The sequence below is a fragment of the Agelaius tricolor genome, unplaced genomic scaffold (genome assembly GCF_023055355.1).
Source record: "Agelaius tricolor isolate 1412-34295 unplaced genomic scaffold, bAgeTri1.0.p SCAF_53, whole genome shotgun sequence".
In the NCBI taxonomy this organism is placed as follows: Eukaryota; Metazoa; Chordata; class Aves; order Passeriformes; family Icteridae; genus Agelaius; species Agelaius tricolor.
The window spans coordinates 1682051-1706708 of record NW_027269313.1 but is presented as its reverse complement, the minus strand read 5'-3'; the positions used below and the strand labels follow the sequence as shown (position 1 = coordinate 1706708).

The following is a 24658-nucleotide window of genomic DNA, read 5'->3' as shown; positions in this document are numbered from 1 at the left end:
CTGGAATTCTCAAGGTAAGATGTGGTTTGTTTGTCTGTTTGAGTCTTTTAATCCCAGGAATTCCAGGGGTCCATTTTACAGGATCACCCCACCACTGACGGAGCAATGGGATCATGACAAGGGCAAGTCACTCTGTAAGAAGCAGGAATCCTTAAATAAGTGGATAGGGAACAACAAACTTGGTTTATTGGCTGTGTTTAGTAGGAAACAGATGAACGAGCATCCACACCAGATGCCCCTAACAAACTGCTAAGAGCAGAATCGTTACTTTTAGCAGTAATAAAATTCAAACTAAAGAAAATTTTAATGGAGTCTTTTCTCACTGCTACTTCATTTAGGTACTAGTTTGCCACGAGAGCATCAGGGAAAACCTTTGTAATGGGCTTAAATGATTTCCTATGAATGCAGCATCCATTAAGGATGCTGCTGCTTTGTAGATGTTCTGAAGAAATTCATGGTTTACTTTCCACCTTCTTGAGTTCTAATGGCTTGAATGTGATTTCCTGGGTCCAGTTTTTGGCAGCACTGACTAGACTATCTTTCTTACACCAGATAAGAATCCTTTTTGAAGCCTTTTCTTTGTTTTCTTTGTCGTGTTTAATAGCATTCTGCTTGACTGCTGAACATCATTGGACTGAAGTTTGTGTTTACACAGTGAGTTCCTAGGTGTCTGTTAATCTAGAATCCCAACTCAACTGCTTTTCTGGTTGCTAAATACAGCTACCATAAAATTGCCTGTGGAATATAATTGTAGCTTTTATTTTCTTAAGGCAGAGCATGTTTGGAAAAACAGTGGGGTACATTTAAGGTACATGAAAATGATCTAGAAACAGGATCAGTTTGCATAACAAAAATAAAAGTATCTAAAATGGGTGGTTTCAAGACTGTATTTCAAAATCAGATGGGATAAGATGGCAGCTCTGAATGCAGTTTCTGAAATATTTATTTTCTAGATGTCTCGCTAGGAAAAAGAAATAATGCAATTAAGGTTGGAACTTGAGAAAGGAGACACTCTTTGTCAACATCTGGAGATTGAAATGACATTTGCTAGAAAAGAAGCTAATTTACAGCTGTATTCTGCAGAGGATGAACTGTGTGATGCAAAAACCAAAGTTATGGAATTTCAACGTAATCTTCAAAAAAAAACCAAAAACCACAGGCCAGGGGATACATCAGTCCCAAGTCATTAAAAAAGCAGAGATTGCACAAGGTTTTACAGTGACAGTGTTTTTTGAAAGTCTCTTATTTTCTTATTTGCCCATGTCTTACTCATCTGCTTCTATAAGCTCATAAGAGTTTGCAAAACCCTTGCTGTCTCGTACCAATTAAATATAACCTGCTAAACCTATCAATACCTTTTTTTTTTTCTCTTGCTCCTTACCTTCTGTTATTCCTTCCTTCAGTGGGTACAGAATTGTAATTAAGGAGTTCCTCTCCACTTCCTGCTTATCACTATATCCAGCCATTCTTCCTTTTTATTTTATGGGGGGGAAAAAATAAAATCAAATCCTGTTTATTTGTTTACGCTCTTTCCAAAACCTTTTTCTTTTCCCCCAGGAGTTCTCATCATGCTGCTTTTCTCTTTCACCTTTTCAGATATTTCTGGCTTTTTGTTGCTCATATCTGGCCTCTTCATGTCATCTTTGGTGTAGTTTTTATACAAATACCATGGGTTATGACAGTAGTATGTGGAAAGGGTATGTGGAAGGGTTTTACCTACATATTTTTCCCCTAGTAGTTTTGCATTCACAAACTCAAATTTTCTTAATCCTTCTCAAACAGAGAGAGATTTCTCACTCTTAAAAGCTGGGGATTCTGGTTTTTTTTTTTTTTTTGGTTTCCTAAGTAAATATAATACTGTTTAAATTCAGTACAGGAAATGTATTTGTGAATCTTTGGTGTTTACTGAAAAGACTGGAGGACTCCTGGAGTTTGTAAGCTTACAAGGATGGAAGGAGACTCTGAAACTTGAAAGTGCATTTAAACTGCCAGATTTTTAAAAAAAGATAACAAGAATTCTGCACTTTCATTCATTTGGAGAACACACAAATTACAGAAATCTTTGTTGGTTTAAATGTTCTTTGTTGTTTTGTTTTTCCCTGGTTTTATTTTTATTGTGACAAATGTCAAAGAAGCCAAATAGTTGTAGTGTTCTTCTCATTTTTCAGTTTTTAACTTACTGCTTCTTCTTCCCTATCCCTTGGAGCCTTGCTCACCTCATGTGGTGTTTTTGATACAACCTCAACTTAACTTCTTGGACAGAGCACCTCACTTGTGCCCTTTCATTAGTATTTTCTCCAAGATATTTTTCTGCTGCTCTTCTTGAGGTTTGGCTTCCTGACATCTGACAGGTCTTTTCCATCATTGTGTCCACAAATTCTCTGTGTTTTCCCAACATGTCTCTTCTGGTTTTCTCACCCTTCTCCATCTAGGAAGGAATTGCAGAAGAGTAGGATGAATTTGAAGTAAAAATCTCTTAGAAAGTGGTGATCACATAAATGCCAACATAGCTAGTTGTACTCAGTAACATAAAAAAATACTACAAAATATTTTGACTGAGTTTGTGAAATGAAGCAAAGTTCCTAGTGAAACTGCTTTTAGAAAAGAACTCTTCCTTGGCATTTAAGCTTTCACAGGGAAGTAGATCCAGTATTTCCCTATCTTGGGGCAGCCATTGGGCTGAAGATTTAAATCTCTTGAGCAGCAGTAAATTTCCCCAGAAAAGCTAAGCCTTTGCTCATTAGCCCAACCTGCCTAAGGTTCTCCTAGAATCATTTTCATGTGGCAGGTGGCTGTCTCTATTGTTACTTAAACTGAGCTTGAAATTAATTGAGACAGACTGAAATATCTCATAAATATTTGGCAATAAGCTAGCCAAGTGTTACAGGAAAATGTAATTAAGTTATTAAGTTCCCTATGCTATAGAGGCCTCACTTGAAAGAGTTGAATTTTTATTCCTTTCCAAAGGGAGAAGAGCTTAAATTTGAAATCTAAGTTTTTGAAATCTAATTTTTTCAATGCTTTTGAGAAATCTCCAAAGCAATTCTATGTCCTTGTGTGAAAGATGCTACAGGAACACAAAATGTGATTGTTTCTCTGTAGTGAAACTGGAAGTCTTTCCATTCCAGTGTTTCACAGGATACCACAATACACAGAGGAACTTATGTTCATTATACTTTCTTTCCTGAAAGTGCTTATTTTTTTTCTTTTTTTTCTTTTTCTTTCTCTTTTTTTTTTTTTTTTTGTAAACAACAGTAATGAATGACAACCATCAGCAGAAAGCATCAGGGACTGAGAAAATAGTTCAGTGATCAGTGGCAGTTTCAAGAGGAGCAACAAAGATTTGCAGTGGAGAGGGATAACATCCGCAGAGTACACCTTGCTGAGCTAGAATTCCTTTTTAAAGAAAAAGCTGAAGCAGAAATGGCTTTTCAGGTATGATGTAGTAATAGATGCAAAGTTCCATGAGATGCTGGCTGAAAGTTTTTTGATGCAAAGTGTGTGGTGGGTTGGAGTTTTTCTGGTTTAAGGGAGAAAAAAATCCCCCAAACAGCTAAATACTGCAGAATAGTTCTGAAGATTACAGAAGTCATGAAGTTACAGAATTATGAAGTTACACTTGGTGTGTGATGCTGGTTTGGGGCTTTGATGGAAGGTGTTGTGCCTGTTTGTCATGGGAAACGCCTAACCCAAGTTATCAGTACACAGTGGGAGTGAAAACAGGAGCTTGTGGACAGGACAGGAGCTGTGGACAGGACCTAATGTCCTTCTCAAAAGAAGCCAGTTTTTATTCAAAGCTGATTCTTGCAAAGGTAGGGCAGGATATAGGCTGTGAAGAAGCCTACTTTTAGATAGAGCTTTCTTTTTTAAGTTGCCAGGGGCAGCAGGGTCAGCTCTGAGTTCTGCCTAACAGTGAGTGGCTGAGTTAGTTTGAGGAGGCTCTGGAAGGGTATTGCCTTCTGTTGTGCACAGTGTTTTGTAGAAGCTACCTTCAGAGAGTTTAATGCTGCATCAAAAATCAGTGTTGGAAAAGTATGCCATGCTCTGTCGAGTGATGTTTGTCCTTGAAAAAGGACAAAAGGAGCAGTGTATGGCTCAGGACATTGTCTTCTCTGTCAGTTCCATATCAGTGTTCTCTGACAGTGGTTGTAGAGGAAGGGGTTTTGTTGGTAAATGTATTAAAGCTACAAAATTGTAGGAAATGTAATTCACATGAGTAGACTAAGATTGCCATGAATGCATCTAGCTCCTTAAACAGGCCAGAGTGAGCTGTGGGGTTTCAGAATCTTGATGTCACTGAACTCAGAAATCTTTCAGGACTTTCAAAACTCACTGCAAGGAAAATGCGATTCCCTGCTAGGTGTCAAACCCTAACCTGCCTTCAGTAGTAAAAATGTTACATTTTTCCACTTTGCTTTTGTAGCTGTTCCCCTGCCCACCACCCTAGAGTTATGTTATGTATAATTATAAAATGCTTGGAAATAAAAAAATCTTACATCTTGATTGTCCTTGACTGCATGGAAAGCTTAATTCATTTAAGCTTGTCAGATGAACATCAGAAATATCTGGGTTTATAAATGATGACTTTGAATGCATTGCAGTCTTTTGTGTTGTGTATTTATAGGCCCAGTTTAAATCCTTTAGTTATTCTGAGTTATAAAATGAAATGAGTTCTAAAATGAAAGGAGATTTAATTGTGGTCTTAATACGTGCAGAGAAGTGGGATTCTGAGCATGTAGGCAAATCCTGGCTGGAAAAACTGCACTGCACAAACCGTAATTCTGAACTTGGCGGTGAAAATGCTGAGGTAGGCGTGGGAGTGGAGTCATGGAGTATTGAAATGTGCCTCTGGAACGAGCACACAGGAAAAATCACCCTCCCTGCTTTGTGACAGGATCTATTGGGCGGATCCTGGCCTGGGATAGGAGGGGTTGGATTCGGTAGGAAGGGCAATAGCATCAGCTCGTGGTTAGGCAGGAGTTCATATCCCTTCACGTTTTTTTCCTTCAAATACTTGGGAGAGTGTGTCGTTCACAAACGGTTTAAAAAAAAAAAAAAACAACAAAAAAACAGCTGTGTTTTTCATAAGCAAATATTTGTATTTGCAGGTGGCTACAGGGATAGTACTCAACAGTCATATCACCTCCAAAAAGTTCAGAAATTCTTCAAAATTCTGAAATCCTACAGCTCATGCCGACTTGTTTAACGAGCTTGATATACTCACAATAATTTTAGTTTTCAAATGGTAATTATATTTCCAGTCGAAAATATTTAAAAATTTTTTGTTGTATTTCACAGCAAACTATTTGTTACTTATTTCACATTTCCCAGTTCACATTTGTTAATATTTGGAAGATAAACCTGAAGAAATAAATATTTCTCTGTATCTTTCCAGTTATAGAGAAGAAATGTTAGAAAATGTAGAAAACAGTTAATTTCGGCTTCTTTATTTCTTTATTTTGCATTCTGAAGGGTAGAAGCCTGTCTTGCTGGATGTGCAAAGCTAGAGGATTAGCTTAAATTTAATCCAAATTCATATGGACAATGGGGATTCTGTAGCAGTGACTTCATGGAGCTGCAGTGTCCAGTAATGTCAATAATGCTTCCAGCCTCTAGCTGAGTTCAATTTCTGTATGCAGAAATTGAAGTGGGGACCATCTTCTTTTATTCTACTGAGGACTTCATAAGTTTTGAACCTCAGTTTCTAGAAAGAAGAAAATGCTTTTCAGAAAAGCAGAAATCAAAATTATTTAGTCTGTGGGACTAACTGTTTCTAAAAACATCTGAAGTTTCAGCAATCAAAATCATTACAAAAATTAACTTTTGTCCCCATGCATAATTTCCCCAAATGACCTCTGTTTCTATCATTGCCACTGAGCTGGGAGACAGAAGAGATTGGAAGGGCTGTACTCTTTTAGGGAAAGGTTTCCAGTGGAGATCTGGCTCTGATTTTAGTGTTACCACAGAAGATCATGTTCACAGTGATTTTTGGGCCAACACAGATTTCTTGGTGGTGAATCAAAAGCACGTCTGCTGTTGGGTAAACACTTCTGTTGATGGGTGCTGGCGTCATAGATTTTAAAATTCTAACATCATCTTCTGATGCAGTCTCCATTCCTCTCAAACTGCAGTTGAACTCTCAACTGCAATACTTTATCTTAGAAAAAGTGCCTCTTGATGTATTGATTTACTCCTTTACCTATTTATCTTTAGAAAACTAATGCTGCCCTGCAAAGCATTGCCAAGAAGTTGAAGGATATGGAGGCAGAGCACAGTGGCTGCACCAAGGTGCTGAAGCTCCAGGCCGCCTGTCTGGAAATCATGAATAAACGGCAGGAGAGGCTCCTCCAAGAACTGGAGGTAAAGCTTTCTGCCTGCTGCTGGGAGCCTCAGCAAGCACTGGCACAACTGAGCAGTTTCATTTCTGAGGGGTGAAACCTCTGAGTTAGGCTATGAGTGCCCCGTGTTTGATTAACAAAATGCAGAGCATCACTTGGCAGGAAAGGTGGATTCACAGGTGAATGCTGCGAGCCTGACCTGAGAGTGGTGTTTGAACTGCAGATGGAAAGGGGGTTATTTCACTGGGAAAGTACTCTTAGCAATATGGGTACAGAGGGAGTATTTGCACAGGATTTGTGATTTTTTTATTTTTTATTGCAGCATCTTAAGCAGATAGATCTTGTGGGAGGAGGCAAAGCTTAAGCCTTTTGGCTGATGCTTTTGTGGAGTGGGTTTGGTAAGCTCTGTGCTGTGACTTTCTCTTTAATAGGCCTTCCACAGATCTCTGTTTCTCAATTATTTCCTTTTGTGAATGAGTGAGCTAATACAGAGCTTACATTTATTGCCAACAGCTCGTATGTTCATTTTATGTATTTATTTATTTTTCAGTTAACGTTTCCCTAACTGAAGTGCTTAGAGTTAGGATTCAGTCTCACATGCTTGCTCCTTTGCTTTAGCTGTCCAAAATCAATGACTTGACTTGTATCTGTGTAACCTTGAGTGTCTTAAATTACTTTTCATATGAATGTCCTTTTCTTCATCTTTCTGGCATCACTTGAAGGCAGAAGTCATTTTGGGGTGTATTGTTCTTTTCAAATCAATCATCAGTCAAAGTGAGATGATGCTTTTGAAAGGAAACAATGTAGTTGAAATTTCCTGGGAATTTCTATTATAGAGGCTCTGCAGTTACTGCTTCTGCTAAAACCATTTTTTCAACTGAAATACCATGTCCAGGCCTTTATGTAGAGACAGGTATCTGTGACTATAAAAACTGTAGCAAGAACATAATCCTACATCAATTTCTTTAACTAAATAGAAAATATGACTTTAATATCCTGGATATGTAATTGTTTCCTTTTATTTATTTATTGACATGAGTTTTCACAGTTCCAAAGTGCAAGTAGTTCAGATACCACAGGTTGGTTTATGGAGCCCTAATAAACTGAAGAAATTAAGTTGTCTTTGCATGATGTTATCATCTTTCTGGACTTAGATATTTTTTAAATGTACTTCCTTTTAGGCAGCTGCAGTGAAAACAAAGGAACTGGAGGATGATGCTGCAGCAGCAAGACGAGCACACGTAGAATGTAAATACACTACAGAAGTCATGCAGGTAAACTTTTGATTAAATATTTGGTAGAAGTTTGCAGTAAAATAGAAGATGAACTTGTAAAGGTGCAATCTTCCAAAAATGTTAAGACTTCCTTGCTCCAGGGGAAACACTGAGTAGATTTTTTGTAATGATTGTCAAGACTGTAAAAGGTAATAGAAAAATATCTCCTTGATTTCCAGGGAACCATCAAGTTCATAGAATCAATAGTCAAATAAAATGTCACATTCTTATGTTTAACAATTCAAAGGAGCATTGAAAGAGTGAGGGAAAAGGAAATGTTTCACAGTAGTTAAACTGCTAAAATATTCTGTCCTATATCTTTGGAATGGGCACTTAGGTAATTTCAGATAGAGTGCATTCACCCAGCTTCTCTAGGTGTGAGATATTAATGCATCCTGAGACTGCACTTCCAAATGTAACTATTCAGAATACATTTCTTCTATTACATCTGCTGTTACCAGAAAAGTTTGAATATATGAAAAAATGCGATATGCATACTTGAATATTAAATTTTTGTATTACTAAACTGTGTCACACAGGGTTTGATCCATTGAAGCAATTAGGGTTTATTAAAAAAAAAAAGTGAAAAATCCTGTAAGATGATTGTTGAGTGATCTTGTACTGACTAACGAAGCCTTCCTAGTGGATTTTTGAAGAACTAAGTGAGAAAACAAAAGGGAATTTCATATTTTTTTTCTGGTTTCCTGAGGAACGCAAACAAGCATTGCCACTTCTTCAGTCAATTATTTTCTTATGACCTTCTCTAAGTACAGGCACTTGGATTTCTGAAGTGATGATTAAATAAATTGTGATGATTCAGGTTCTTTTATTCCCTCTCTACTTTTACAACATACAAAGGAGCTGGAAAAGTAACATTCCGTGAAGTTAGAGATTTATCTTTTATGGGTGAAGAGCTCAGAAGTTTTTCTTCCTTGTTTATGTACAAAGCTCCACATGAGCTTTGCTCTGAGTGCAAGTGTAGCTTTTACTGTTAATCCCACCCTTTTATGACTCTACTTCATGAATAGAATTCCCCTGGAAAACTTCAGTATTATAAATAATGGAAAACAGGAAAATCCAAACACCATGCAAGGAGAACAAAATGTGCTTTTGGTCAACATATCTATTTCTTTCTGTTTTGAACTCTATGTATTAATCCATTTTTATGTGTGTTAAATGCTTTCTAATTCCATATAGAATTAATAGAAGATATTCACCTATAAAAAGCAGAACAGAACAGTGAACAGCATTCAAGACCATGGTAGTCTTTCCTAACTTCCTTTAACTGCTGTCTTATCACTTGGTAGTTGAGAATTCAAGAACTCGAAAGCATTTTGAATGAAGAGCAATGCGGCAGGAGAGAAGATTTTCCAGAAGGGATAGCAAGGGAAGATTTCAGAGAGCCAGTAAAATGCACTTGAGACAGGGAAAAAAGCCTAAGTTTCCTTTTAAAGCCATTGCAAGATGGCAGTAGACAGCCTCAGTACAACTCGCAGTTTACAGTCCCTGCATTTTTCAGTCAGCAGAAAATCTGGTGCAATGTGCCAAACCAAACTAAAGGTTCAGAACCTGGCAGTCCATTAATAACAGGCCCATATCAGTAACCAAAGGTATTGTGAATGGTACAGATAATAACTAGCTTGTTACAGTTTATTTGCCAAACCAAAAATTTTGAAAATCATAGTTATGGTTAGGTCCAGCCTGCAGCAGTGGTTGGGGTGAGTGTAGGAAAAGATATCCAGCGGGTCTAGAAAAATGGCTTTTCTATATACACTGATATTATTATGAAAACATTGTTTTCCACTTCAGTGAGCCAGTTGGATCTCTAAGACTCCCGTCAAGAAGTTCAAGTGTATCATTTATAGTGGATAATCTTTGTTTTCAACTTTTGAATAGCTGTAGAAAGCTTTAATTGGTAAAAAATATTGAGAAGTGTGAGAGCAGAGGAAATCTCTTGGAATGTTTCCTGGCCAGCACAGTCTGCAGTGCCTGTGGTAGCAGAACTTGGGTGAGCTCTCTTTCAGCCTAGAGCTATATGGCTCTGTATACACAGGTGTTTATGTTGACTTACACAAGTAGTAGTGGAGAATGAAAGAAACTGGTTTTTCCTACAAGAGAGGAAGTTTGTGGCCTGAGCAACTCATACAAGATTCATGGTGATAGAGATGTTTTTTAGTAAGATACTTAAAACTTGAGCTGGAAAAGCCTTTGTCATCCTTTGCAAACATCAATTTGAAGCAAGCTTTTGGTTTTCCTGACACTGTGCCTAAATACTCAGGCAATCTTTTAAAATTCTTCCTTGGATTCTCTCTCTGTACTTCTGTGTCCTTTATGCTATTGTTTGGCCTTGGAGTTTCCTCTTCAGCTGCCTGTTTAGTCATGCCAGGCTCTTGATAGATCTGTTTTCCTGACTGACACAGTACAAGAACAGATTAAAATTCTGGGCAGTTTGCTTTAAAAGCACAGACGCAGTAGAGTCAGGCATGTGAAAACCTTAAGAGCAAGAACTGTACTTAAAATCAGCATTGATGATGCAAGATGTGACATGGTCTCTCTGAAGACAGCTGTTGAGTTAATTAAAATAGGAAAAATTCTGTTTGTTATATGTAACTTTGAGGCCACATCCAAATAATCTTATGAATTGCATGTCACGAGGCTTGGTAACTGAAAATATTACCTCTTGAAAAATCTTTCTTAGAAGGAATATAAATTTCTTCATTCAATTCAGAAAAGGAAGCAGCTTCAGAATCCATGTGATGTGCTGAAGTAGTATCTGCCAAATCCATTGATTATCCTTTAAAAGAACACAGGGCATTTGACAAAAGCAATTTTGGTTAAAGTATCTTTTTTGTGGAAACTTTCCAGTTCACGAAGACAGCGTTTATCCTCCGGTGTGCAATGGAAAGACCAGGTTGAGGAAAGGAAGAGAGCTCAAGATTCCAATGCAACAGTAGTGGCTCCTCCAGACAGCTTCAGCCTGCATGAAGGCTCAATAGTAAGGCAAAAGAGCCTCCACAGGAAATAGTAAATTGGAAAAAAAGCTCAATAGTAGGGAAAAAATGTGGCACACTGTTGCAGTGTGATGCCACTTCCTGTTTCACCTATCCCAACCCCTCAGGTGTGCCAACCTTTCCTTTCCCCTTTTGCCCTCCTGCTGAGAGCTGTCCATCAATCTTAACATTCCAGCAGGGTCATGGTGTGGTTGGCAGAAGTTCAAAAGATGCCCCTCAGGTCCGGGCTTATTGGCCTGTCCAAGTGTCTGTATCCCTTGAGCCTTCCCCTCCTCACACCTGGTTGGTGCCTCACCTGTCCCTTCCCCTCCCCCTGTCCCCGGGGCTTAAAAGGAGACGGGACCATGCGGTTGGGATTCTACTGGGAGCTCTTTCAGAGGTCTACCATCCTGGAATAAAACTCTGGATTAAAACTCTACGATAGAATCCTCTCCTTTCTCTTCACCGTCGCCTGAACCTTTTCCACCAGAGGTAGACTGAGTTTCTACTATGCCTGGATTTGTTGCGAGTGCGCAGCTGCAGCACCCAGCCGGCCAAAGGTATCTCTGAGGTGAAACACCACAGCTGCCGCCTTTGGTCCAGCAGCAAGGGTCAGATGGGGCCAGGCACATCCCACCCAGAAATATTGGATTAATCATCTATAGCACACATTGCTTAGGTTTTTTAAAACATACTGTCAAAACATTTACTGAGGTGAGGATTTGCTGCATTTGCTGCGCTGAGCTGTAGAAGAATTCTGCCATTCTCTCACCCTTGTCGTTATTATGTTACCTTTAAAAAAATTTACTACATGAATAAATGTAACCAATGCCTTGGAGAAGCTAATTTGAAAATATTTTTTAAGTATGGGTAGGATGTGTCACTGTCGAGGCGGTCACGACATAAAGCAGAGACTACAAGCAGTCTCAGTTGGCAACACTTTATTATTGAATATGGCTGATTTTTATACACTTTTCAATTGTTTATTTTTCTTCTATCTTTACTATTGGTTACAAGAAATCAACGTAATACTATTGGTGAAAAGTTATGGTGACTTAATTAACTTTCTAAAAATGTTTCATCTAGCTGCAAAGTTCTTCTATTTTTCTTCCCTCGGTCTCCTTGGCTACAGCTTTGGAGAGAGCTCTTTATCAGTTTCTTCTTACTTCTCAGCTTCTTCTCGCTCCTTTAGCTAACAGGCCCGCTGTTAGCCCCTTCCACAAGGATGTACTGGCATTCCTAATTAAGGCATTTTGTAGATATTGATGATCATTTCATGTGAAGAATGTTCTTTCTACCTAACTTTTTTGTCAAGTTTCATTAGCTATCATTGTAGAAATGTTTATTTCTATTTCATACACCCTTTTAGTTTTAGTGCAAGTATTTGACTGTAAAAATTGCTTGAAAATTGTTTCAAGCTTTCAGGTGGAAAAGCAGAGAGGATTTTTTGTTGTTGTTTTGTTTTTTACTTGTTTTGCTGTGGATTTGGCACATTGGATGTATTTTGCTGGATTATTTTCTGAACACTTTCTCCTTTTATATGACCACTTTGGGCTTTTCTACTCTCTTTACCCAGCTACACCTTGAATAACAATTTTGCCATCTTTTTGCATAGCAGCAGGGACAAAGGAAAGTTGTCAGCATGTTTAGAAAATCTCTCCTTTCATTGTGTGGTTACATTTGCTCTCTTTCTACTCTTAGCAATATACATTTTTTTTTTTTGATAGTGGCTTGCAAACTTCTCCTCTTTCTCTGTCAGAGCTCTGAGCATGGAAGGTGCATGAGGTCTGTTCCCTGTGGACAGGAGCAGAGACCTGCATCAGAGAGTCTTCAGATTTGTGGGTGTCTTTTGTTCACTTGATGGAGTTAGTCCACACTTTGTCTTAGTGCTGTCCACTGCCCAGGCAGATCTGTCATTCATAAACTGGAGGCAAATAAAATCAGGATCCTCTTTTTTCTTTCTGGGAGAATAACAGCTTCTTCCATGCAAGCATTAATGTATTAAAAGACATTTGCTGGACTACTTAGCCTGAAAAAGTCATTTCATCAGGCACAAAAGGAATACATACAGAGAAAAGCAACTGTCTGCCCTAACTACAGGCATTAATGATTGCTATTTCTAACTACAAAACACAATTGCAAGCTGAAAATATTCTACTGAAGTGCTTGCTTCCAAACGTGCTTCCAAACGTGAAGTGCTTGCTAGCTGTTGCTGTGGTAGGAGTTTTCCTTTTTATTTGTATTCCTTAGTAAAACATATGACATGACAAGAACTATGGACAAGATTCCATTCATGATCAAGATTTCTGGTAATGGAAACAGTATTTAATGGCAGACTCAAAATTAATGTTACGTTATTGAAAGGTTAAAAACTAATAATAATTGTCTCACTGTCATATTCATAGAGCTGGTTGTTTTAATTATTTTACTCAAAGGATTTCAAACCACAAGACTGTCCTGAGCAGGTGATAAAATATTCATTTTTGGAAGAGTTGTATTAGTGGTTGCCTTATGAGATCAGGTATTTATTGCCTTGGATGGCTTTGCATTTTTCCCAAAGCTGTTTGTATTTGTTTGGGAAGCAGAAGTGCCTGTATGTGATCCTGTTTACTCCATTGAGATAGCTGTGGTTTTGCTGCCCAAAATGAAAAAGCAGAAGACTGTAGCAGAACCTAAGTATAGATAACATTTAATATATTGCTGTTGGTCTTTGCTACACCCATACTTAAATTGGGTAAAAATGTCAGTGTGTTCTCTTCCCTTCATTTTCCCTTCCTGCTTTCCTGACCTGTACAGTATTTTTTCATATTTTATACCATTTTTATGCTTCCTGAATATGCTCTTTCCACTCCAGTTGGATAATCTTATCTTGATCTCTGACTGTACTAAGACAGCATTTGAGAAACAGCTTTCTATTATCTTAGCTTAAAAAGTTTCTAAGGCCCTTGTATGTACTAAAAGTATGAAGAATTGAATTTCTACTGCATGTTGTTGTTGAAATTTATTTATAATCTGAATCAATTTCATATACCACTGATTAAAATCACTGTAAATAAATGAGGCATGCCTTGTGGAGTTTGACTGATGGAGCTGTAGGCCCATTTTGGCCAGCTGTTTAATCATATCTAATCCATGCAAAACAAGTTTTTAAAGGAATTTAGAGTGTGTTGTGCTGCCAGGCCAACTGGACAGTTTTCTGTGTGCTGTGCAAGTGTTGGGGCACAATTTGGAGGCACCTCAAGGTATTAACATGAGTGAATGAATTGCATCCACTAAGAGCATGGAAATTTTTATCTGTGCCAGGTCTTGGTTGTGGCCCCCACAGGACTGGGATTTACTCACATACTTTATTTACATACTGTGTCTAATTAGATAAATTTTGGGAAATCTCTTTTCTTACTCTGCTGTAATATCAGGCAATATTATGGCTGCAATTATTAGAAATGAACTGAGGAATTTTGTGAAGCTGTGAGAAGGAGCCTTGAGGGCTCCTTTTCAGCTGCAGGCAGCTCTGCTACCACACATAGGATGCATCTCTTTTGATTTGAACATTGCCCAGCTACAGCAATTAATTTTTTTCTTTGTGTTCCAGAGGGAGATGTCCATCCTCCTGAACACATACCAGACCCTGGCAAATGCCCAGGTGCTTTCCAGACAGACAAACGTCCCCCTGGAAGAGTTACCTTGGGCAGAGCTTTGTGCCCTCTTGCATGAGAATGTTGAAGCCCTGGTCTCGAACTTCAGCAAGGCTAACCAGAGGGTGAGTGTCCCCAGGCATCAGCTGCCTCTGCTGAGCTCAGTGACATTTGCTCACACTGCAGTCTCGTTAAAAAGGACTGATATTCATCCCCCCAAAAGGATTTGGACACTAACAAATGAGCACCATTAATTCTGGCTTGTCCACTGCTCACTTTGTTGCCAGGGGCATTTAGATGTGACTGGAGTGTGCATCAAGTCTCTCAGCTCCACCTTCTGTGCAGGATATTCTGAAAGGACAATCTGATAGTAGCCACAGGGACCTAATTAAAAGATAATAAATTCATCTTACTGATGAAGAAATTCTCTGAACATAGTCATTTACAGTCATAAATCAAGTCTTTCTTTTACCATAATCCAGAGGCAAAATACACTTTCTCCAGGAATATCACCTTTTAATTATGTGTTTATGATTCAGTTGTACTACTTGAAAGAATGCCAGTGTGGGGTTTTTTTGTTGAATTGTAACTTTGGATTATGACATTTTTATTCAGAAACACAACAGAAATACCTATTATAAAACATGTCAGGATCTGCATGAAGGAAGAGTTGTACTTTTCTGAGTGGTTTTAAAGCAAGTGAGCTTACATGGCCTTTCTCCCCAGAAAACCTTCTGCTTTTATGAAGGAAAAAGCCCCTTTTAAAATAACTCAGCTGGCTCCAGAGACTAAGCTATGCCTGAAGAGCTCTTTAGGGTATCACTTTGTGTTCTGGTTTATTTCTCTTTTGAAGTAGATGAGGAAAGGGAAGGGAAGGTGAACACTGCTGGCAGCATTTGTAGGGCTTGTGTCTTATTGTTGCTTGCTTTTTAGTTAGGCCTTGTTATTGAGACTGATTATGAGGTCTCTAGGGCTCTTCTCATGTACTTAGCAGCTTTTCTGGGATTTTAGACTGGGCTGAAAAAACTTTTTTTCCACACATTCAGTGTGGTCTATCTGGAAGTATCTTGATATTTTCTAGGAACAGAAAGTTCAGGTGTGTGCATTTGAGGATCATTGCTGGCTTGGTTCATTCCTCCATTTAGCTTGCATGAGGTGCAGTGTTCAAGCACAAGAGTGAATCCCTTCATGTTTGTTGAAAATACATCCTCAACTTATGAGCTACTTGTAAGGAAAAAATTCTCTGTGCTAGAATTCCCTGAAATTGTTTTAAAACTTAATAATAAGCTGGAATCTCTTGGCTTTTCAACAAAAGAAAAAAACCAAAAACCACAAACAAACAAACAAAAAATTAAAGGCTGTGCTTTAATTATTGTTTGCAATCATCACAAACTTCTAAAGGATATACTTGGATTACTAATTTCCTAAAATTTAATACAATCATTAAAAAAAAAATCTATGAAGTGTCTGGCTCAGGTTTCCTGCAAAGAGGGTGACAAATATCTCTGCAAGGTGGTAGAAGGATAGCAAAACTGAAACCAAATAAAATACTTTGTTTCAAAATACATTTCAGTTTTGCTTTCAGAACCAAATAATTCATCTGCCATTAGAAGGGTTTTACTTAGTTTTAATAAAAATATTGAAAAAACTGCAGTTTAGATTTGATGCTGGAATAGGCTGTGCTTAACCTGAAGTGAAAAGGTAAATAATAATTTCTTCTTAAATGCTTGTCACACAGATATCTCACCTAGAATATATTTGCAAGCACAAGACTGACACTATGAACGACCTTCAGCAGAACCAGGAGGAGGCTTTGGAGAAAATGTCTGAACAGTTAAAAGTATAGGAACACTGGTGGCAGAAAGAAAAGCAGTATCCTGAACAGCAGTACTCAAACGTCCTTGCAGAAGTTCATGCAAGATCACAGGTATGGTACTGTGAACTTCTAATTGTTTTTTCTTTAAAAATTGAATGGATTATTTCAATAGTTGAAGCCTCTTAGCAGTTAAAGGTCATTTGGGAATTTTAGTAGACATTTAAAGTTTAAAAAAATCCAAAACCAAACAACAAGCCAACCCATCCCTGTGCTAATATTAACATCACTTAAATAAGAAATAAATTAGTTTGATGAAGCATTTGTTGAAGAGAATTTAGTCTGCAGGCCCAGCTGAGAAGCCTGATTTCACCTACAGATGGCAGATTCTTTTTCTGAGAATGTTAAAGCTGTAAGATCAAATTGGCTTGTTTTGAGAATTACTGAGGGCAGCAGCTACTTTTTCAGCAGCATCATTTGCAGAGATTGTATAGAATAACAATCATATGGATAAACCTGGGGATAAATTTAGTTACATATGTACTGACCCTAAGAGCAGTGGTAGATTTCAACAGTGTTAAGCACCTCTGTTTTTCTGATACTACAGTGAGGAGTGGCCTAAAAGTGTGAAACTGTCACTCCTTGCTAGATGAGTTATTTGCAATCCAGAATGTTCCCTGTTCTTCCACAACCACCATTTACTGTCTTTATCATCACACTCCTTCGCACCTGTTTCAATTAAAAGCGTTGTGAATAAAGGAAATAGATGTCCCTTGTTATTTGTGAGTTACTGCAACTTACTTCACAGAATAATGCTGTATTTGATGTGGATTTCAGGACTGGAAGCCTTTGCATGCTGAAAAATTTAATCTGTCTACTTTCATGTTCCAGGATTCCTTATGTTTTTCCTCTCACTTACACTGGGGCTTTCTGCTCGCTACAGCAGTGTTCTCTCTGAAATTGGAGGATGTTATTACTATTGTTAAGTCAATTCCTAAAACTGTCTTGTGGGCAGAGAGGTGGTGTTGGACTTCTGTGAGCTGTCATGGTGTTGGTGGATTGTTTTCAGAAATCAGGAGTCCATTTGCAGTTGATGATCGTGTAAATTTCCCTCCTACCACTGTTTTTGTTTCAGACATCTAATTCTGTAATTGCTTACTAGAAGAGATACTTTCATCACGATTATTACTAGCAACTTTTGCTCCTTTAATGCATCCTTTGAATGGCAAAGCTAAATTTTCTTTTCATTCTTGTCTAGGTAAAAACCACATAGTTATTGTTTCTTCCATTATTGTTTGGTTTGTTTCTGTCACAGGAATGTGAAGAAACGGTGCAGAAAAAGAGGCAAAAACTCTATGGCCTTGAACAACTCTCTGACAAACTGGCCCAGGAAAACAATTCCTTGAAAAATTCATTATTAGATGCTTTCAAGGCACGCTCATCCCTGCTGGCAGCCTGTGCGCTGCTGTCAGGGGCCCTGTGCTCTCTCTAGGGCCGACTGTGCGCCACGTCTTGCCAAAGAGACATTCTCCAGGAACAGGTGAACCAGCACCAACTCCTGAACCACAAGATCGTCAGCCTCCTTTATGCTCTCCCTGCTGTGGTGGAAAGAAACCAGGACGAAGGCAGGCTGAGGCAGAGAAGAGCCAAGAACCTGGTTTATGTGTTCCGAAGAGCCGTGATCGCAGTTCTGGCTGCTAACAGGCTGAGGGCTCTGGCCCGATATTCTTGTACCTTTTTCGTCTGGACAGATGGATGCAGAGGAAGCCCTGGAATTCAAGTTTGTCTGGGAGAATCCAGAGGCAGGCATCCTGTGCCAGGTAAGTGAAACGTTCTTAAAGAGTTACATCAAATTACACGCTTAGGGAATAACAAAGAGGAATAATATTTTTCTTGCTGGGGCATAAAGACATATTTAATGACATTTTGACAAATGTTATTTACAGATTTATGTTTTTATATTGCTTGACGAATTGATTTCAATCTAAGAGGAAATGCCCAGTCTTATGTTAAACATTGCAGGTAAAATTGCAATTATGCACATGAACTCAACACTATCTGGTGGTTTTGATATTTGTGTTATGGATTTCAGAATTAGATGCTACAGCATCTTCTCTGTGGTAAATATCTTGCAATGTTCCTCTTTTTTTTTTTTTTGGAAAAGGTATTTCCTCTTTTTTTAAAAATAATTTTTCATATTTATTTCCTAAAAATCCACAAAAATTGCTTTCTGATTCAGGTAAAATATTAGCATAGGATTTCAAAATTTTCTTTCGAGATTATGTCTAGATTGCCCCTTTCTGTTGCCAGACCAGTTTAGATTTCCCTCTACAATGATAAATGGTTTTAAAAATGTTTTCCAAATTAGAAAATTAGACTTTTTTTTTTTGAGTCATTCTGAAAGCACGCTTAAAAAAGTCAAAATTGTCCTGACTAATTTCTTGTTTATATGCTTATTTTTGGTTAATTTCTGAAACAGCTGGAGGCAGCAGTGTGCCATAGTTTACTGATTTACTTATCCTGCTAGCTGCAATTCTGTTTCACAGGTTTTGGAGAGGAAGGAGTTGACTGGATTGAAGCACTTCACTGGTTGTCTAGCTCTAACCTCTATACCGCAATAATCAGTTCCATCTCAGAACTGCAGGGTGTTCTCAGCAACCAAGGTAATTTTAACTGTATATTGTTGTAGCAGAAATATAGTTAAAAAATAAGTAAGTCAGGGTGGTCATATCATTTCCATTTTTATGATTTTATCTAAACTCTTCTGGATCATAGCTCTGAAGAGATATTTCTGATATTTATGATAGACGCCTTTGACTAGAGGTTATATCCTGAGCTAGTCAATACAAATTGTAGTGGGGCTGTTTCCCTGAAAGAGTAATTTGATTACAGGGTAAAATAGTTCCTCTTCTCTACATTCTCTGAATGATCACATTTCTGTTGGAACAGATTCATTTTCTTAAGCAGCTGATAGGATATTTTATCCTTTCAGTATATAGAGTCATGGAAGCTGAAGGCTGGAGAGTGTTTCTGGAATTTATTTACAGTGAGAACTGATACAGGTTCCCTTGGTTCATCTGCATTGCTGCCATCCCTGGTTCTTTATTAATCTCTACTTTTAGAATCCCCACATTTTTGTCCCAGAAGAAAGGATCTTAGAAGAGGGATAATGTATGTGAATAAAGGGAAATAACAGGACAAAGACAAGATGATGCATTTTCCAGAAGCCTAAACCCTAAATTGGTATCAAAGTTGCCATTGAATCAAATGGGTTTGGATTCACTTTCAGGCCCTTTCTTCTTTGATCATGCTGTTGTCAAGAAATTGAATTCATATCCTTTAAAAGCAAAGTTGGAACACTGGTTCAGATTCAGCATTCTGTGTTTCAGAATATTTACAGCTTCCATCCTGTAGAAGTGAAAAAGAACATGATCTTACAAGAAACGGGAACTAATAACCTGCTCGATGTTTGCTTTGTGTTGTTTTTTTCTTCAAGATTCAGAGCTCTGGCTTTCTAGTAACTCGCTGATCGGCACAGCCAGGAACTGCTTTGCACAACTGATGGAGCGTTCTGATGGAGACAGTTCAAGGGAACGCTCGTGGGTGCAGAGCCTACCTGGAGAGGGACTCGCTGATAGAGAGGCTGGCTTGTGGGCTCCAGAGAGTAAATGCCAGGCCCTGGAAGCTGGATTCCATGACAGACTGCCCAGCACAGTAAGCAGATTGACAGTCCTCCTCCATGGAAACAGAAGGTTTACAGCAACGGTGAAGCTCCCTTGATAGCAGCATTTCTTTGGTTTCAGGCTGATGATGAGTCCAGGACAGTCAAGTGCTACTATATGGACACTCCACAAGTTGATTTGTCCCACATTAGGGTGTGAATGAGTCTTTTCTTTTATTGAGAAAGAATTTTTGGAGGAGGTTTAGTGTATCCAAGTAAACAATTTTTTTTCAAGTTCTATCAGATCTGTATTAGCTTATAAGAACAAATTTGCTTTTTGGCTTGATGTAAATGTTAAGGTTACTTTTTATTATTATTTTCTACTTTCTCATGTTTACCATCCTTTCTTTCAGTAAAGATAACCTTCTTCCCTTTAACCAAAATGAAAGGATAAACTCTTTCTCTAATCATCTTCATAGTAAACCTTAGGTGAAAAGAGTAGTTCCTTGTAAACAGAATTTGCAGTAACCCTTGGTAGGTGACAGGTTCAAACTTTTGTCCTTGTGTATGTCTTTTAGAGCTGGAGGAAAAAATTATGTTTTCTTTTTCTTGAGTCTTAAGTCTTATTTATTTGATTGCTAAAATAGCACATTTTATAGCCCATCAACTTGTTTCTGTTTGCTGACAGAGAAACATAGCAACTTTGCAGCAAGAAATATTTGAATTTTCACAAAGGCTTCATGCAGCAGAGATAGAGTCCCACTCACTGCGCCTGCAGCTTGCAGCATGCAGATGGGCTTTCACCGAGCTGCAAAAAGATGCTGAAAAACCCCACAGACTGCAGAGCCAATTAAGTGAAGTTCAGCAAGTAAGTGCATTTGACTTGGAGGCTCTCTTGCTTAAAAGAGATTCTCCTTTCTACACATTTTTTGATTTGTGTTCTTTTGGAAAACAAGCATAAAATTGATTTCCTTTCAACAGAATTTTCCAGAAACCTTTGCAGCAGTGCGGCCGTGAGAAAGACGTCCAGCTAGCCGACCAGCACCGCTAGCAGCACAGGGGGCACTTGTCCCCATAGCTCAGCTTCGGGACAGCGCCTAAGGCCAACGCCCAGCTTGCGGCTGTCAGCGTTGCCTTGTGCAGGACGAGACCGTATTGAAGCTGCAACCAGCGCAATAAGAGGGCAGACTCCAACTGCGGTTTTATCCAGGGTTTAGGGAATCCCAGGGGAACCAGCAGGAGAAGACGGGGAGGAGGGGATTTACAGCGGTTTTTAAAAGCTGGAGGAGGTAAGGGAGGTGCCAGACCTAGGACCAATAGAGACACAGTGGGGAGTGGGATCCGAAGGACTGACACAGGGAAAACACCAATGGGGACAATACTGAGGAGGGGCCCCGGTCCTTGGACCAATCATCCAACTCTCCAGCTGGAAACTTCTAGCAACAAAGGTGGGGATGGAGAGTGACTGGCAGGGCACCGGGGAGGGGTTGAGAAAAGGATACATTGGTTTCTGGGGAAACCGGGGAGGAGTTTTAAAGGATACAATACCAACTGGGATGGAGTTAGGGTGACAGACACTAACAGGGATGGGAGGGAGAACCGGGGCAGAACCATTGTCAAACAAGGGGGGAACAGAACAGTCCAACTTTAACCGAACACGGTACAACAAACCTTGCCTGGAAATGTCACTAAACCAAAAGACAGATTTATTTAGAAATATCCCTTTTCCACTGGAGTTATCTTTTGATTTGTAGAAGGAGGTATCCTGTATAAATTAGAGTTTGGTCTTCAGCAATCCAGGTTCTATCATTTGTTGGAAATGTTGATCTGATTTATGTATCCTAAAAGAAGATTTCACTTCAACAGAATAAAGTCAGTGGGAATGGGGGTATTCAATAGGAATGTTAATGAAATATAAAGATAGCAGTTGAAACTCTGTATGGATGTTGATGAATGTTATAATAAATACAATACAAATTTTAGCGGGTCTGTTTCCCTGAAGAAGTAACTTTATGGCAGGGGGAGGAAAAGCTTTTGTCTATATTCTCAGTAGCACAAAATTCCCCTGAGTCTTTTGCTGTTGCTGATTGACTTACCGAGACACTGTGGGTTCCCTAACCTGAAGCCTAGTTGGTAGAACCTGTCAGGGTGTCCCAATCCAAACACTTCTAAGCAAGGAATATCTGCTAGATGATGTCTCACCCATTGTCCTTCCTATTCTTAGCTAGTGAAATGGATTTTTATTTTTAACTCAAAAATCTCTAATCATCTTCAGTTTTGTTCTTAACAGGTTTTATGGCCTTAGTGGTTTTGGACTGTTAGATGAAAATTATCACATATTAGATTGTAGTTGAAATGCAGATGACAGCTTTCTTTGAAGAATTATTTCTTTCTGGAACAGTTTTTGGACAGGTAGAACAGTCCACAAAGATGTTTACAAGGGTTAAGAAGCTCTCCACTAAAATTCTGAACATTGATCTGCATATTTTTCCTTCTAAATACTGAAGTTTTGCATCCCACGGTGCTAATTAGAATAGAATAATGAATGCCAAGACTTTACATGAATGTTCTTTATAAAAAATGCAGCAATTAACTGGTCTGTCATCTTATTGGTCAGTGATGTCTTCATGTTAAAAAAACCTCAATACTAATCATAAGCATGCGTTTATTTTAGAATTTGATATGTGTGCAAGTGGAACTCACTCAATGGTAGGGAAACCACTGAATATAGTTACAGAATCAGGCACAACTTGTTTCTCTTTCCAGAAAATCAACCAAGACAATGTACAGGAAGAGTTACAAAATGCTTTGCAGCGTGAGCATGAGGCACAATTACTTTTACAAGAACAGCAGCGACGGGTTCAGGAGCTGAGCAATAGACTGGAATCACACTCATTTACTGAGCTAAGTAAAAGCCACATATCTCCGACGGTAAGATAATTCTTCTGGAACAGTCACCAGAGTATTACCTTTCATGAAAGAAGCCAAATAGCGCAGTCCTTGTGTAAATAAAATAACAGGAGTAAATACACACGCACTACTCAGTCTGCTGGAACTTTAGGCTACTGAGAAAACACTTCAAAGACTCCTTTTTAAAATTTTTTAAGCTGTTTTTTTTTAACAGTTTAAGAAAAAGTCTTCAATGGGGGTTTGTTTTGGGGTTTTTTTTGCCTACAATCATTTTGCATTCTAAAGCACATTTATATATAGCAAATATACTAAAAACTAGGGGCGTTCTGAGTCAGTAATGCTTTTGCTAGGAAATTCATAAAACCTTAGGATGCAGTGGTCCAAATGTACTTCACAATCAATTTGTCTTCCACGTTGGTCAGTAGCCAGTGGCATAAAGTGAAGTTTCTTTGGGCGACAGAGTAACTCTGCTCTCTGTCTGCTGGCAGGGCCTCCCTGATACAGCGGAGGAGCTGAGGAAAAGAGACCAAGTTCTGGATCAACAGGAGGAACTCCTGAAAGACATGGAGCAGGACCAGAAGTGGCTGTGGGAGACTCTCGAGGAGGCAGAATGTGCCCTTGAACAGGGAGTAAAGTGAGCCCTGGGGCCAGGGGGATGTCACTTAAAATGAACAAAAATTGAAATTCCTACTTCCATGGGCAGGGCTTTACTTCCCTGGACAGCGTAAGGTTAGAAGAGAAAAGTACATCTGTCTCTTTTATTGTGAAATTCAGGGATAGTCTTCTAAAACCAAAAGTGTTAGTTCAAAATATTAGGTCATACATTTTATGCAGTTATCCCATAGTAGTGCTTCAAATTCTGGGTGCTGAAAGAACTGGCAAACAAAATACCTGTGCTATCTAACTGATCTGACAAGATCTCTTTGGCACATCCTTAAAGTTCTGTTTATTTAAGAAATGATTGTTTGGTCTCTGTGTTTCCACGCCAACTTTTTATAGGCAGATACAATTTATTTATAGTAAATACAGAAGCATCAGCTAGGGGACAGGTCTTCACTGCCAAAGGGACTGAAACCCATTTTGGATCTCGCCTTTCCTGTGGTACAAGATAGATCTTCCAGCTGATTTCAGGGAGTTTTGGATTTAGACCTAATCCCCACACCACTTGCACCATAACCTGGAGTGGCAGAAAAGGCTCAGGCACTGGTCTTGAAAAGACTGGTGGTCAAAAGGAGCCCCCTTGACTTGAAGGAGCTTATTACTCATCAATTCTTACGCCATATGAAAAAAATAAGTCTTTGCAGACTTTGTTGTCTAATACTTTTCATAGTATGAAGTATGTGTTATGAATATTGTTGTTCCATGGCTAGGATCTAAAAAAATTTTAGTTAATTAAAATTTCTCATCATACCTGGGATCATTCAACCTCTGAACAACAGTATCTAAGAAGCTTTAAGGGTTTTATGCACCAGGGAAATAATGCAATTTGTATGGTCATCAATGAAATGTTTAACAAGCTAATTAAAATGACAACTGTTATTTGGTATGAGTTGATCAAAGCAGGTGTCACCTGCAGAAAGATTTGTTCCAGAAAGCTTGCCCTTTTCATCCTGCCCCAATCTATTTTGGGCATTTCAGTAGAGATCATTCCTTGTGGCCATATATATATGTATCCAGAAAAGGTTATTCTAATGTGAAGTAACTTTAAAATTGGCTTTATTTTTTTTCTCCTGTATATAGCAGCTGAATATCAACAAAGAAAGCTACTCTTTCTCCAATCTTACAGCAACTCTTCACAACTAATAGGTTTTATTTCTCCCTTTGGAATATAAACAAAAGAGATTAAATAAACAGAATCTGTCTGTGGTTTCCAATACAAGAATATAATTCCATCCTGCTAGAGACTTTTTATGACCTCTGTATCCAAGCCATGATGGTTGTTCATTGATAGGGCTATAATTATCTCAATTTTAATTGCTTATCCTCAACAGAAGCATCTTTCATATGGAAATGCACCAAATAGTGGAACATGAACTA

General features: G+C 38.5%; 1 long non-coding RNA gene and 1 pseudogene across 1 annotated transcript in view; both read left to right on the top strand.

Moving 5' to 3' along the window:
- LOC139604584 (uncharacterized) overlaps nucleotides 1-24658 on the top strand; it is a 186257-nt gene that overhangs the window by 129787 nt on the left and 31812 nt on the right. The window lies entirely within an intron of this gene.
- Nucleotides 6259-23259, top strand: LOC139604571 (coiled-coil domain-containing protein 171-like; annotated as a pseudogene).